This window comes from Thermobia domestica, chromosome 15 (assembly GCF_964235325.1).
Source record: "Thermobia domestica chromosome 15, izTheDome1.hap1.1, whole genome shotgun sequence".
NCBI classification, from domain to species: Eukaryota; Metazoa; Arthropoda; class Insecta; order Zygentoma; family Lepismatidae; genus Thermobia; species Thermobia domestica.
Genome location: NC_137468.1, coordinates 67,976,512 through 67,992,183, shown reverse-complemented (window position 1 = coordinate 67,992,183; position 15,672 = coordinate 67,976,512).

The window sequence follows — 15,672 nt, the reverse complement described above, 5'->3', positions numbered from 1 at the left end:
CTACTTTTTTTTGCTTACTAAAGCCTACTAACATTTCAAATTTGGTCAAGTTGATACCTTTAGATCGTCAGTAATTGGGCATCAAATTTGGAATTTAGATTTATTAAGTAAACCTATTAACCGAAGTAAATACAGTACATGTTTATGATAAGCAATTTACTGAAAGTAGCAATGGACATTTTTTTCCGCTATAGAAAACTTGCTAGTTCCTCTATTACGATACAAATTACAGTTTTACTGAGTTGATAATTTTCTCGGAGGTCGAAAAATTGTGGAACTAACAGCTTTTGTATAGCAATGTCGCACACTTGGCCACAAAAAGTTGTGTAGTTAAGCTCATATGATATGATATTTGAAAATTCCACGCGGTAGAGCTTAGTCGTGGTTGTTGCGATTGTTGCGAAAAAATATGCCAAGAAAGAGTACGTATACGATATGGAGTGCTACTAATGTAAGACGTGAAAAAAATCTAAAGCCCAGCAAAATGGAAACATTTACTATTTGGAGAATAATCGGGACATAAAAATAGAATTCTTATGAGGAATATGGGGTTGTCCCTTGTTCAATGTTTGTAATTTGTTGTCAGGAATGTTTATTCTGAAGCACTGAATAGTAACAATGAAATTTTTATCTTTCCACTCCTGCATTTATCATAGTGTTTCCAGCTCCCTACTACTAAGGCCGGCCCCACATTCTCCAAGGGACAAGACAGCCGCTATACAGTATAGTGTAATTTAGCAAAGTTTCACATCACTTATTCACTCAAGCACGTGCTTAAGAAACACCTCTTCAACGTTCTGATTGGTGAAGTTTGGCCTCCATCTCCACATCCTCGCATGCCTCCATCTGCTTAAACTTGACTGTTCTGCCTCTGATCAATAATAGGCACCAAATAACAACGCTGAATGAAAGAGAAACAGCCGATATGTCATTTAAGGTTGCTACATATATTTCAATATCATGTTGCACAAGTGGCGTAATTTGCATGCTACCGGTGGTAGACCTACAACATTATAAGAAGAAAGTAAATATAAGACACAAACTAATTTACATTAATAATTTTGTACTTTATCATCTTATTTTAATGCTACAACTTCCTCTAAATTTTTTGCAAACGTGAATACGTACTAAGATGCAACGATTATCTTAGACTTTTATGTGCTGTCCTTCTTTCACCAGAGCCCTGCAAACCCAGGCCCGATGACGGCCCGAACACTGTGAAAGACGGATCGAAAACTAATGTTGGCAGCCTGTGTTAATCGTAATGTGTTTGGGAAATTAACTCTTTATTCAGGAGTGTAAAGTACTGTACTTCTACTACTCTTATTATTACTACTACTGCTACTGCTAATAATAATAATAATAATAATAATAATAATAATAATAATAATAATAATAATAATAATAATAATAATAATAATAATAATAATAATAATAATAATAATAATAACAACAATAGTAATAATAATAATAATAATAATAATAATAATACAATTACGACTATTACTATACTACTACTACTACTACTGCTACTACTACAACTGCTACGACTTCGCGTCAGAGTTGACATGTCTGATGGTACATACTTTACAATCTAAGTACAGAAAAATCGAAGAAATACTAGTTATTATGGCCAGTCTGCGTAGAATGCGAACAGATGCTTGACGAGGGGCAATGGTGGCTTAGTAGGTAAAGCATTCACATCTGGTGCTAGAGGTCGTCGGATTGATCCCTCCTCCTGTTATGTGAGCTTTGTGCTGGACAAACACCGTGAGCGTGGGAGTTTTTGGATTAGCTCGTTTTCGTCCACTGTCTTCATTCCACCAATTCATCCATCATCATCCATACGTCTTGAGCCGTAATTGCCTAAAGAACATATGAGAAAGTCAAGTCCTTGAGCTACTAATTAGAATTTGTTCCGTTACCATTAGATCACGGAGGCCTAAACCATGAACTGGCGTGTTCATAAGATTAGTGCAATTTGTAGTAATGTTCAATTAGCACGGCAGATTCCAAATCATATTACATGTTCCTGTATTCTTTATAATTCGATGCTACAATAATAATAACAAAAAAAACAATGATCAAATAAATCACCCAGACCCCAGGATCGATGAAGTGTTCCTGGAACGGTTCGTAACAAGAAAATAACAGAGCTATATGACGGAATGCGAGGCAGTAAATCAAAACAAAATCCACACATATCATTGTTGAACAAAAAATACCTCAAAAGTCTCCTGAATGAAAAATGTATAGATATCAGCTATCAAAAATGCCTCTTAACATCTCATATAATAGAAGGGATAGTTGATATTAAGAAAATGAAAATATAAGATTTCCTAAGAAACCAATAGTGCAAAATGAACATTGCTTTACTGTATGTCCTTGTACGCATCGAATAGCACGGGAACAGAGTCAACAGTCTCAGGCTTTAGAGCATTTGTCCGTTCCTGAGTACTAAAAGCTCTTTGAGTAGACGCACGGGAAGCAGGAGTGACGAGATACTGACGCGCTAATTTACACAATTTTGGTAATGTTTGTTCTTGTTGCTTCCACCACTGCAGTATATCTAGTTCTCTTACACATGATGACATGTTGAGGTAGATGTCTACTTCATCATCAAATTCACCAGAGACTGAATGTCTATCTTCAAAATTCATTAGTTTATTCTTCTTGTAGGTGGTTCCAAGTTATGCCAACTAGGCTAAAGGAGACGATGATCATGAGAAATAAATGAAGAAGTGGAATAAATAAAGTGTAAGGAAACAGGAGAACGCCGCGAACCCCCCACACGGTGTTTGTCCACCGCAAAGTTCACTTGGCGAGAGCTCGAATCAAGCCAGGGACCCCATACACCAGAGGTGAACGCTCAACCACTGAGCCACCGTTCCAGGAACACCTAATCGACCGTGGCGATTTGGTGATTTATTTGATTATTATATTTTGTTATATTTGTAGCATCATACTATAAACAATACATGAACATGTAACACCATTCCATATTTGCCTTGCTAATTGAACATTACTACAAATTGCATTGATCTTATGAGCACGCCAGTTCATGGGTGTGGTCCAATGGTAGCGTACCAAATTCTACTTACTAGGTCAAGTACTTGACTTTATCATACGTTCTTTAGGTAACTACGGCTCAGGCTGTATGGATGATGATGGAATGAATTGGTGGAAAGAAAACAGTAGGAGGAAGCGGTACCACCCGAGAAACTGCCACGCACACGATGTTTGTCCACCACAAAGCTCACATAGCATGAGCAGGGATTGATCCGACGACCTCTAGCACCAGATGTGTGTTTTTTCTACTGAGCCACTGTTCTCCCTCGTAGGTCAAGCATCGGTTCACATTCTACGCAGACCGGCCATAATAAATAGCATTTCTCCATTTTATTCTGTACTTAGAAGGTAAATTCAGTACCATCAGACATGTCAACTCTGACGCGAAATCGTAGCACTTGTAGTAGTATTAGCAGTGGTCGTAGTAGTAATAGTAGAAGTAGTAATAGTAGAAGTAGTAATAGTAGTAGTAGAAGTAGTAATAGTAATAGTATTACCAGTACATCGCAGTCTTGAATAAAGAGTCAGTTTCCCAAACACATTACGATTAACATAGTCTGATAGTGGAGGACATTAAAAAAACAAATAGGGTGACAACATTAGTTTCCGAACCGTTTTTCAGAGTATCCCGGCCGATCCGAGCAGGCCCGGCTCGGCCCGGTTCGGCCCGGTTAGGACCCGGTCCAGTTTAATATTACTTGAAACGGGTCGGGCCGGTCCGGTCCGGGCCGGGCACCGGGCCGAACCGGGCGCGCCCGGCCCGTGCAGGGCTCTGCTTACACATGGCAACGTTGTAGAAACTGTTGAGTTGTCCTCAGCAATCATCCTATTACTAGTTCATATTCATTTTGATCAGTCGTAACAGTGACTAATGGATATGTAGACAGGTCTAGTTGCATCTAAGTTTTTCGGTTTCCATGGGTGTGAATCAAGATTCAATATATTTTTTTCTTGCATGATGGAACTCCAACAAGAATGGCGGTTCTCAATGGAAATTGCATTAGTAAAGTTTATTGATAGAAAACAGAATAAGTTAATTGAGAGGCATGATTGCGCTTTGGTTATGGCAATAAACAATAGTGGTCTGCGCGAGGCACCAATGTCAGAGCGCTCATATCCTACCCGTTGGGTTCTGTTTCGATTCCAGTTTTGTAGTTAAAAAAAACATCATGTGTTTTCTCTAGGTTTGTCAGTTTTCTTTAACTTTTAATTTTCAGAAATTATTACTCCTACCATTACTACGGTCTCGCTTCGCCTCAGTGCATTTGACTTCCAGAAAAAACATATCCAACCACTATTTCTACATTGGTACGCATATTTTGTAACTTTATTATTATTATTATTATTATTATTATTATTATTATTATTATTATTATTATTATTATTATCTACTATTAAGGCTGTTGCTACCTCTTCGCTGAGTCGAGTTTTCCCCTATCTAATAACATTGGAACTTTTTTCGTGTTTTTCTCAGCAAGCAATAAACAAATCCTTATAAAAATTTGCATGGAGTCAGGTCGATAATAAAGGATTTGTTATATGAGCTTATAATTCTATTAAAAGTCTCGAATTAAGTTATTCATTTCCCCCTTTTTTTCATATGAAGATTTGCAACAACGCATTGACGACACTGCGTTCTCTCTTCTACGTAGTAGGTTGCGGCGAGTAACTGAGGGTTACTTTGAAGTTTTAACATTGTCCACAGCTGTGAGGAGACCCTTTTCAACCATGACATATTTATGGCATTTCAGTGAGGAGGCGTTGGAGTACGTTTTCTTTGCTGAAAGCAGAAAAAAATAAACACAGCGAGAACAGATCCATTCTTCTTTACATTAGCTTTTTCCCCCGTCAAGTATAGACAGTTATAAGTAATTAGAAGCGAACTGTCTGTATTGAATAAAGATACTTTTAATGTATACGAAAGCGAATGTCACTTTATTATTATTATTATTATTATTATTATTATTATTATTATTATTATTATTATTATTATTACATTTTTCAAAACATGAAGAGACATACCTTTCTTGACTCCAGTGCCCATTTTATATATATATATATATGAGGTATTTATAATAAACTTCTATACTGGTAAAAGAAAAGCTACTTTTATAGTGACGTATCTTGTTAAGAGAATTATTTGTATTTTATTTATTATATTTCAATTTAAAATAAAGTGTATAGTTTGTAACAACGAATAGTGCTCAAAATAGTACCTATTACCAGTCAACTATAGATTTAGATCAAACATAATAATGGGCAACCACACCAATATATATTGTATACATTTAGACCCTATTGGATCAAAAGATCCAATATATTCCAGACAAAAATTTTCTTGTAGGTCTTATATCTCGAGAGCTACATATAGCGTACCCAAACTATGACTTAACTTAGTATGATGTGCTTATTGCGTAAAAAATACAAAAACTCGATTTAAGGACCGTTCAAAAATGTTGTGGGCCCTGATCCACAAAATTCAATATATTACATCCAATCAAAAAATTTTCTTGTACGCCCCATATTTTGACAATTACAAAGTGTGTGGCCAAACCAAAACTAACAATTTACTCAGTATGATGTGCTTATTCCGTTAAAAAAAAAAAAAAAAAAAACGATTCAGCTGCCATTCAAAAAATTTGTGGGCCCTGATCGAAAAAAATCAATATATTTCACCCATTCAAACATTTTCTTGTACGTCCCATATTTTGAGAACTATATATAGTATAGCCAAACCAAAAAGTAACAATTTAGTCCGCATGATGTCCTTATTCCGATACTCGATTTAGGGCCCATTCAAAAATTTTGTGAGCCCTAATCCAAAAAATCCAATATATTTCATACAATCAAACATTTTCATGTACGCCTTATATCTGGAGAACTACATATAGTGTAGCCAAACCCAAACTAACAATTTACTCAGTATGATGTGCTTATTCCGTAGAAAATACGAAAACTCGATTTAGAGGCCTTTCAAAAAATTTGTGGCGCCTGATCCAAAAACTAATTATTTGCCAAGATCGCTATCTTTTGATCCATTTTTTGGATTATTCCTAAAATTCTTGTTTTTATATATTTTTTATATTTATATATAAGGTGATACAAAGAAAATTTAGGGAATCAATTGATCTGATTGAACATTTGTTTAAATCTATTTTATAGAATATTTTAGATTTGTTAACTATATTCCTGTTAACTGCACATTTTTTAAAAAGATATCTTTTTAATCTACATTTGTATTATTTCTTTACTCACTCATGAAGTATATCTATAACTTTTGTCAATTTTTAAAGTTGCTTCTTAGATAAGTTTCGAGAGTTGTCCGCAAAATTTCGTTAACATCTTATTTGAACTACTTTTTAAAATGGAATGTGTACGTTTAGAGAACTTGTGGTTCTCTAAAAAAAAAAAAAAAAAAGCTTTTACGTACTGTAACACTGTAATCTCACTTTAATTTACCATAGTATATTTTTCTTTCTTTTTTTGCGTGAAAGTAACATTTGAAACCGAATTATTTCTTTCAAATTTATACGTGAAATGAAAATTGTTTTTTAAAAAAACTATGACATACTCATTGTATAAATAAATGTGAAATATTAGTGTTTGTTTGATTTATTTGTATTGATTGAAGTCAATATTTCGAGTGTAACTTTGACCACTTATCAACAAAATTAAAAAGTCGTAGACCAGTATAATTTAAGCAAGTTACTTACTTGATTTGAGACATTTTTTTGGAGGGGAAGAGTAGAAATTTTACTGATAACATTTTTTTTATTTAACTTTTCCTGTATTTATGTTTAGCGTGGCCTTGTGAATTTTGTTTACTGTTTTTTCAATGTAGAAACTTACCTAGGGATTTTGGAGTATGCTCATAGATATTTAAATTGTGAATAGTGCTTCGGTGATATTTAGCATTTTGATTATACTGCTTGTTTATTATTTTTTAATAACTTCATTTACATAACGTTGTGGCTTAATGTAACGAAGTATTCCATCACATATTTTTATACTCATACGGTAATGCTTTAGTTTAATATGTATGACAATGATAAATTGGTGTACCTCAACAAAAAAGCCCTATATTTTAAAATGAAGCATGAAAAAATAATGCATAAAATTAAAATTATTCTGTTAATATGTGTTGTACATATATATATATATATATATATATATATATATATATATATATATATATATATGTTGTAGCTATAGATGAAATTTCGCGTTGGCCATCTGGAAAATAAATATTTCTTACTTAGAATGCGTAAGTTACAAGGTTATTATTAGCAGGTAACACTAATAAGTCCCTATTCCCTGTTACCAAGAAATAAGTCCCTATTCATATTTCGAAAAGTAATAACCACGAAAAGACGTTACCAAGAAAATGATGTTTGTATCTACATTAACACTACATATTTCATTATGTATAGATGTTTTCTTGTGTAGTAAAAGAATCCCTGATATCTTCACTTTCTCCTGCAAATGTGCTCTGTTAGGAGGGTAATGTGTGGTCAGTTCTTCAGTTTCCCAGTTGCCTCACGATACTGAAACAACACCGAAAAATCTGTCATCATTAGGAATAGAATTTGACAGCATTCACGCTAAGAACACATTTGTGTAACAAAAAAGTTTATTTCTAAATTCCCTTCGTATGTGGTAAAAATGAAATTATTATTATTTAGCATAAACATTCTATACTACTATTCACAGTTTCAAATACATATACACAGGCCGGTAGCCAGCCCAAAAATGTAAGGGGGGGCTGAAGTTAGGGGAGCCCGATCCAACCATATCATAGTTTATCACCATACACCGTATTATATAGTTCATTTGCAAGCGTACCGTGAAAAGTTTAGGGGGGCAGCGAAAATTTAGGGGGGCAAACCCCTAGATCCTCCTGGATACGGGTCTGCATATACAAATATATAATTATTCCAAAATGCTATCTCCACTGGTTTACCTGTTTCCGTGAGGTTACAAAAGTCAAAGAGCGCTGGTGTTTTCAATGTGAAAACCCAACTGGTGTCGGCAGCGCGGCCAGTCTCTGGTCAAGGAAACACCGGCAAGGAGGAACCGATGTGGTGACCACAAATTTTAACTTAATTACTAATGCCAAGCCGCACTGATATTCCTTGCTCGTTACAATCTCTTGTGCCAAGAATTTCCTATTATTATTATTATTATTATTATTATTATTATTATTATTATTATTACTATTATTATTATTATTATTATTATTTCACACAGGAAATTTGAAAATAAAATGAAATCTGTAAGTTTTACGTCCCACAGTTATGCCGGTTAGGCTAAAGGAGACAGTGATGATAAGTAATGAATGAAATGGTGGAATGAAGAAAGTGGGAGAAAACAGGAGAACCCCGAGAAAACCCATGCACACGATGTTCGTCCATCACAAAGTTCACTTAGCGCGAGCTGGGATCAAACCAAGGACCCCATGCAACTGAGATGAACGCTCTACCACTGAGCCACCGCGGCCCCCACACAGGAAATTTATCTGCTATCACAATCGTCTGCTAATTTATATTTGTATAACCAATCACCAGGTGTAAGACTGAAATACATGAGATGCAAGAGGCACCTTGCTATGTTTGAAGTAACCACAAGAACTCCGAATGAGACTAGACGAATATACTAAAAGCAATAGGTTTAGCAAAGAAAATAAAGAGCGCCCCCTCCTTCTCAGTGCCATAAATCTGTCCTCGAAAAGGACGAGAGGGCTAGAAAATTTCATTCCACAGATGTGATATGGACAGAGTTTAAAAACCTGTTTTAAATGGCTAGCCCGAATTTCCCTCACGCTGCTAATACAAACAGGGAGAAGCAGAGATCGCAATGTTGCAAATCTTCACATGAAAAAAAGGGGGGGGGGGGAATGAATAACTTAATTGGAGGCTTTTAGTAAAATTATAAGCTCATATAACAAATCCTTTATTATCGACCTGACTCTATGCAAATTTTTATAAGGATTTATTCATTGCTTGCTGAGAAAAACACGAAAAAAGTTCCAATGTTATTAGATAGGGGAAAACTCGACTCAGCGAAGAGGTAGCAACAGCCTTAATAATAATATATTATCAAGGTCAGTGGTAGCCCAAACCGTTAAACCAATATAAGCCACTATGGTGCTCAAGAAAAGTACATCCATGACTTTGGTTGCTACACATCCCATTTTGGTTGCCATAAGCAGCTTTATATGTGATCTTAATTTATAGTGTGCATATATATATTTGTCGAGTTCATTACATCATGGCATACAGTTCATGACTAAATCTTTGGATCTACGATGTGCGTTACTTTTCTAACGATACTGATACATCCAACAGGGTGAAATAAAAATAGCTCATGTGATTGTTAGCTCCTCCTTACTGATGGTGGAAGTGAAAATAAACTCTCACCAAAGTGTCCCGGTTTGTAATAGCACCAATATAGTAACTCTACGTTTCTTCGTAGGTTTAAGCAGATCAAATGAGTTTCGTGCCCAAGAAGCAGAAAATACATAAAGTAGAACTGGTGTTTGTAGAAGATTGGGCAATAAGACAGAACCTGATTACAGTGTTACGACAAAGATTCATGGGCGCGCTTAAATCTTTACTGTGTTTTGGGCATCCGAAGAAACACAATTGGCCTGGGCACATTGGACTTTCCCAAAATACTTTCATACATGACTGGCACTACCTCAAAATAGTCATGAACCATATATTACCTGCTGTTGCTACGTTATAATTTTTATCAGATTTTGGTAGTTAGGGTTGTGACAAATCATATCCCAACATTTTCTGGCATCTTCACACACATATGGCAACACAAAATACTCCCCTGCCTCTGACTGACTGGTGTGATTTGACAACAGTTACCATACAACTGCTTGTAGTATATGTTAATTGATTTTATATCACGTACACAATAACAGTAATCAGAAATAGTGCTGTAGAATACCTGGTTGTTTATTTTTTGAGAATTGTGTACGTATTTTCGACTATTTCTCATATTATTTGCCTGGACGTTGTAACTTTGCTCGCGGATGAAATTATTGTGAATAGAAAATAAAATAACAGCAAAAAGAATCAACAAAATTCTATAGTGCAATGTTCCTTTTCTTCTTGCAGCTTAACGTGATATCTGAACCACATATGCTTCCACCATGAATCGAACTCGGGTTTCCCGTGTCAACGACAGGAACGCTAACCATACAACTATTAAAGTACTCATGAAATTGGCAAGAGTTAAGTGTTATGAGATAGAGAAAGAGATGTATAATGTAAGGTTTTCTAAAGTGTATGGGTGAAGCTGAAGAGTCTGATCTAGAAAGCAATAACAAACTAATTACCTCGAAGCCCTTTTAAGTTCTTAAATGCGAAAGAAGTGAACAGTTGTGTGGCAGGTTAATACTACGCTTTAAATTACTGTCCTTGAAGTTATAAAGTCTGCATAAAGTGATCCTTAAGAAGTTTAGGAGATTAAATCAATTTTGAGATTATAGGTTATCTGCTGAAGATATACAGGATGTCTCAAAAGACAAAGGGTAACTCTGTTATTATCAGAGTTACAACAAAATATAAAATCGAAAACCGTCTCCAAATATATTTTCAATCTAAACTGAAGGATTTTTGTTTAGATTGGAGGAGCCATTTGTGCTATACACTCTTTATGCGCCCAATGTCAAATGAAAATGCAACGTTGCCATCTACCTAAATCCAGAAGATAACTGAATAAAGTTAGTGTTTGACATGGTGGTTAGCTATCGACATGTTAGCCTAAAAGACAGTTTCCCCCACTTGATAGACCTGTGGGAGTTGGCAAAATATAGGCTTATATTTCCGACTGCAAGTCTAGATTTCCACTTATTCTGTGTGGAGATTGTACGGCATATTTAAAAGTTACATTATACTCAAAATTTCACTCATGTACACAAGAATATGTAGTGAACTTCCGTCAATACGCTCATAAACTAATTTACAACACGATACATGCCAAATACAGTATGAACTGCTTTATTAAATGAGCGGAAACATCATCATCAGTAAAGTACAGTGATATGGAAGAAATATATTAACATCTCTCGTTGCAATATCTTAGCATCATCAATGATGGAGTCTTCATTCTTGAAAACCTGTAAAATAATAATAATAATAATAATAATAATAATAATAATAATAATAATAATAATAATAATAATAATAATAATAATAATAATAATAATAAACTAACTCTATGGCCTATGGAACCCGGAGGTTCAATGCCGCGTTCACAAAAGCTCTCCACTGACTTCTATCCTTAGCTAACTGCATCCAGTTTCTACTCTGTATTCCAATCTCTGCGAGATCCATCTTAATATTGTCCTCCCATCTGCGCCTAGGTCTTCCTAATGGTCGTTTTCCGATTGGTCTTCCAGTCAAGACTTTGAAAGCGTCTCTACTTTCTTCCATTCTAGCTACATGACCCGCCCATCTAAGCCTCCTAGACTTGACGACCCTAGCAATGTTGGGTAAACCATTAACATTATGTAGTTCCTCGTTATGAAGCTTCCGCCATTCCCCATTCCCGTTCTCTTGGGTCCGAATATTCGTTTCAGGATCTTGTTCTCAAATACTTTCAGTCTATGTTCTTCCCTCAGAGTAAGTGACCATGTTTCGCAGCCATACAGAACTACAGGCATGATTATCGTTTTGTATATTTTATGCTTCAAATTCCTCGACAGAATTCGCGACGACAAGATATTTTGAACCGAATAGTAACACGAATTCCCTGCTTTTAGTCGACATTTAATTTCTCCCTGAATATGATTTTCCTCTGTTAATATTGATCCTAGATATTTGAAAGTACCCACTTTATCAAAAGTATTATTTAGTATTTTAACGCATCCATAATTTGCTGTGGCCATGTATTTAGTTTTCTCTGCATTTACTTCTAAACCCATGTCCCTGCAAGCGTTTAATAAGATCTCTGCATTTCTTTCTATTGTTCTCCTATCATCTCCTATTAAATTTACATCATCAGCATATGCCATAACCTGGTGAATACCGTTCAACTGTAAGCCCTGGTTGCTATCTTTGATTTTCCTTATAGCGTATTCCAAAACGAAGTTAAATAATAATGGCGACAACGCATCTCCTTGTTTCAGGCCATTTTTGACGTTTAAGCTCGTGGACAAAAATTTTCCTACCCGGACTTTACTTTGGGATTCATTTATACATATCTTAATTAATCTAATTAGCTTTCTCGGTATTCCAAGTTCTGCAAGAACGTTGTATAATGTTTCTGTCCTAACCGAGTCGTACGCCTTTCTAAAATCAATAAATAATTGATGTACCGGGGTATTGTATTCCCACTTTTTTTTTCGAGTATTTGGCGAATGGTAAATATTTGATCGATAGTTGATCGATTTCGTCTAAATCCGCACTGATAATCTCCAATAATTTCATCTGCGTATGGGGTCAGTCTTGCTAACAGAATATTTGAAAGGATTTTATAGGATGTTGACAGAAGAGAAATGCCTCGATAATTATTACAGTCAGTTTTGTCGCCTTTCTTGTGGATTGGAATAATGATTGATTCTTTCCACTCTTGTGGCAATTCTTCCTTGTTCCAGATAAGGAGAATGAGTTTGTGTATCTTGTTCCACAATTTTTCGCCTCCAACTAAAATTAACTCAGCCGGAATTTCATCGGTGTCACGTCAGAAGGGCCCGGACAAAAGGGCGAGGACAAAAAGGCCCGAGTCAAAACGGCCCCGCGTCAAAAGGGCCCCGGTCATAAGGGCCCGAGTCAAAAGGGCCCCACGTCAAAAGGGCCCCGCGTCAAAAGGGCCCCGGTCATAAGGGCCCGAGTCAAAAGGGCCCCGCGTCAAAAGGGCCCGGGTCAAAAGGGCCCCGCGTCAAAAGGGCCCCGGTCATAAGGGCCCGAGTCAAAAGGGCCCCGCGTCAAAAGGGCCCGTGTCAAAAGGGCCCCGGTCATAAGGGCCCGAGTCAAAAGGGCCCCACGTCAAAAGGGCCCGAGTCAAAAGGGCCCCGCGTCAAAAGGGCCCCGGTCATAAGGGCCCGAGTCAAAAGGGCCTTGCGTCCAAAGATGCCGGATCAAAAGGGTTCCCGGCAAAAGGGCCCCGGTCATAAGGGCCCGAGTCAAAAAGGCCCTGAGCCAAAAGGAGCCCCGAGTCAAAAGAACCCCGCGATCAAAGGGCCTCACATCAAAAAAGCCTGAGATATAGCGTGAAAGGCATGAGAAATATAAAAATGTTTATTAGATTAAAAGTATTCAGTGGACACCACCTGCTTTGTGTTGAAAGAACGTACATGTGGATCTGTATACAGTGTTAGTCAAAGTTATTACGACAGCCCAGTTACGATTCATGTGAACAGAGAAAAGTGTTGCAGGTAGGTATTGATCAGTGCCGTGTCATGGTGCGGGTGAGCGGGGCAACGACCCTGGCTGGCGAAGTAAGGTGGCGCAAAATTCGGGAGTAAGAAATAAAAGGAAAGAAGGAAAGAAAGAGAAAGAGGAAAAATTACTTGGAATATTTAGATCAATAGCAGATAGTGTTACTCGTGTTAGGAAAATCTATGTACACCCAACAACAAAAGTCTCTCCACCCTAAGTGCTCTAATTCCATAACTTGGGGTCCAGGTAATTTGCAGTTGTGAGAACGCCTGGGCAGATGCAACCCAATTCACACGTAACTTTTCTCGGCACTGACAGCAGTTGGTAGCACTGAATCCAGTCTTTATGCAAGTAAAATTGTGAGTAGATGACGCACGAAACATTTCTCCATTCTGAGATGAAACTTTCTGGTTTAGAGCGTGTTGTCCAATGAACATCATATGTTAATCTCAATATTGTTGTGTATGTAATGTATTATTTCACTATATACTGTATATTCAAAGAAATAAAAACACTGATCACACATAAATCAGAAAATGCTTGAAAGTAGACGAAAATATCTAATCTATAACAACTGCTGGAAATAAGTTAGTAAATGATTGCCTTCATTGACAGACTTTCTCCAATTCTCCTCATTCCAATATTTTTTTTCTTTCTGGAGGAGAGAAAATCTTGGTTGTCACACTGAGTATGTATTGAAATTGAAATTGAAACATTTGAAAAAGTTAGAAAATGACCGGGATTTGAACGCGGGTCCGCCGAATATAAGTTCAATGCGCTAAAAACTTACCCACCTCGTCACTTCATCTTCCGCCTAAACTATTAGCTAGTTAAAAGCATTGCATGTAAGACAATACACAAAATACCCGTACTAATACTCGTATGAGGAGGTGTTCCTTATGAGTGTCACAATGACTTACTCGAGGTTTCCTTCTTTAACTCAAAAACAAGTGATATAGACCTTCGTCAATGAGGAAAATATCGCGAAGCGTTCTTCAAAATGAGGCTACCTCATTGTTTTTAACTGGTCCCGATTTATATTACTGCAATTCTTCCTCACCGTGACTTCTAATTTCTAAAGAAGAAAAGCCGGCAGACATTATTTTCGCATTCTTTGAATTGCATCAACACGTGTAGAAATAGTGTGTGCTATGTTTATGTAACATAGCTACTAGTTTATTTTCTTATCTTTGTATCAAGTGTGAAAGCAGAGAACTGCCATTTCAGTGACTCGGGTTCGAATCCCAGCGTGACAGTTATTTTTTCTTTATTCGAAGGTATTGTTTATGTAATTGATATTGTAATTCTGTTATTATTATTATTATTATTATTATTATTATTATTATTATTATTATTATTATTATTATTATTATTATTATTATTATTATTATTATGCGTATAACTGTATGAATTTCGATGGCAACTGTCGCTGTATATTAAAAAGTGAATATGGTAGAACTATGAAATAAAGTAAAGAGATGCGTGTAATTTTATCATAAAATTATATGGCGCAACGAATTTTATCTTATCGTAAACGGTTATCGTCGAATATACACGGTTAAAGGAGCACTCTGTTGATCAAATTAATAGAAGTTGCTAGACAAGTATTGACCACCGGCAGAAAAAAATACAGAGTAACTGCAAGTCGAGTACGTACTATTGTACAGGAGTATACTCAAAGACCTTTAGAGAACTATCTTCGTGGCTTGGTTCACAATTTTAATTTGCAATCCACGCAAGCAGTTTGAGACAAATGTCAATCGTATTTGGCATTTGGAAAGTTAAGCAAAAATGATAATAAACTTATGTCCAATATAAGTTGGAAGAATTTCAAAACAGATTAAAGTACCCAGAATTTTTCAATGTAAGTTCACATACTTTATATATCTGCGACTTGGGACTAAAAGGGCTAATGTCAACACGAAGTAGTTTGGAGTATATATACTATTCATATTAACATTTGCTTTTCTTGCAAAAGAAAATATCCATTTATAGGCGTTAAAATTTGACGAACATCTCATTTTTTTTGCCAAAAAGTGACACTGGTCCTTTTAGACCCAATTTAATCGACAAGATATGAAGATTTTTCTTTCTAAGGATTCATGTTAAGTAAGTACTTTTCAAATATAATAAATGTAATATGTTTATCTCAAAAATACTTTTTGTTAGTAATACTTCTTTTTTCACTCTTTTTATCTTACTGTAAGGT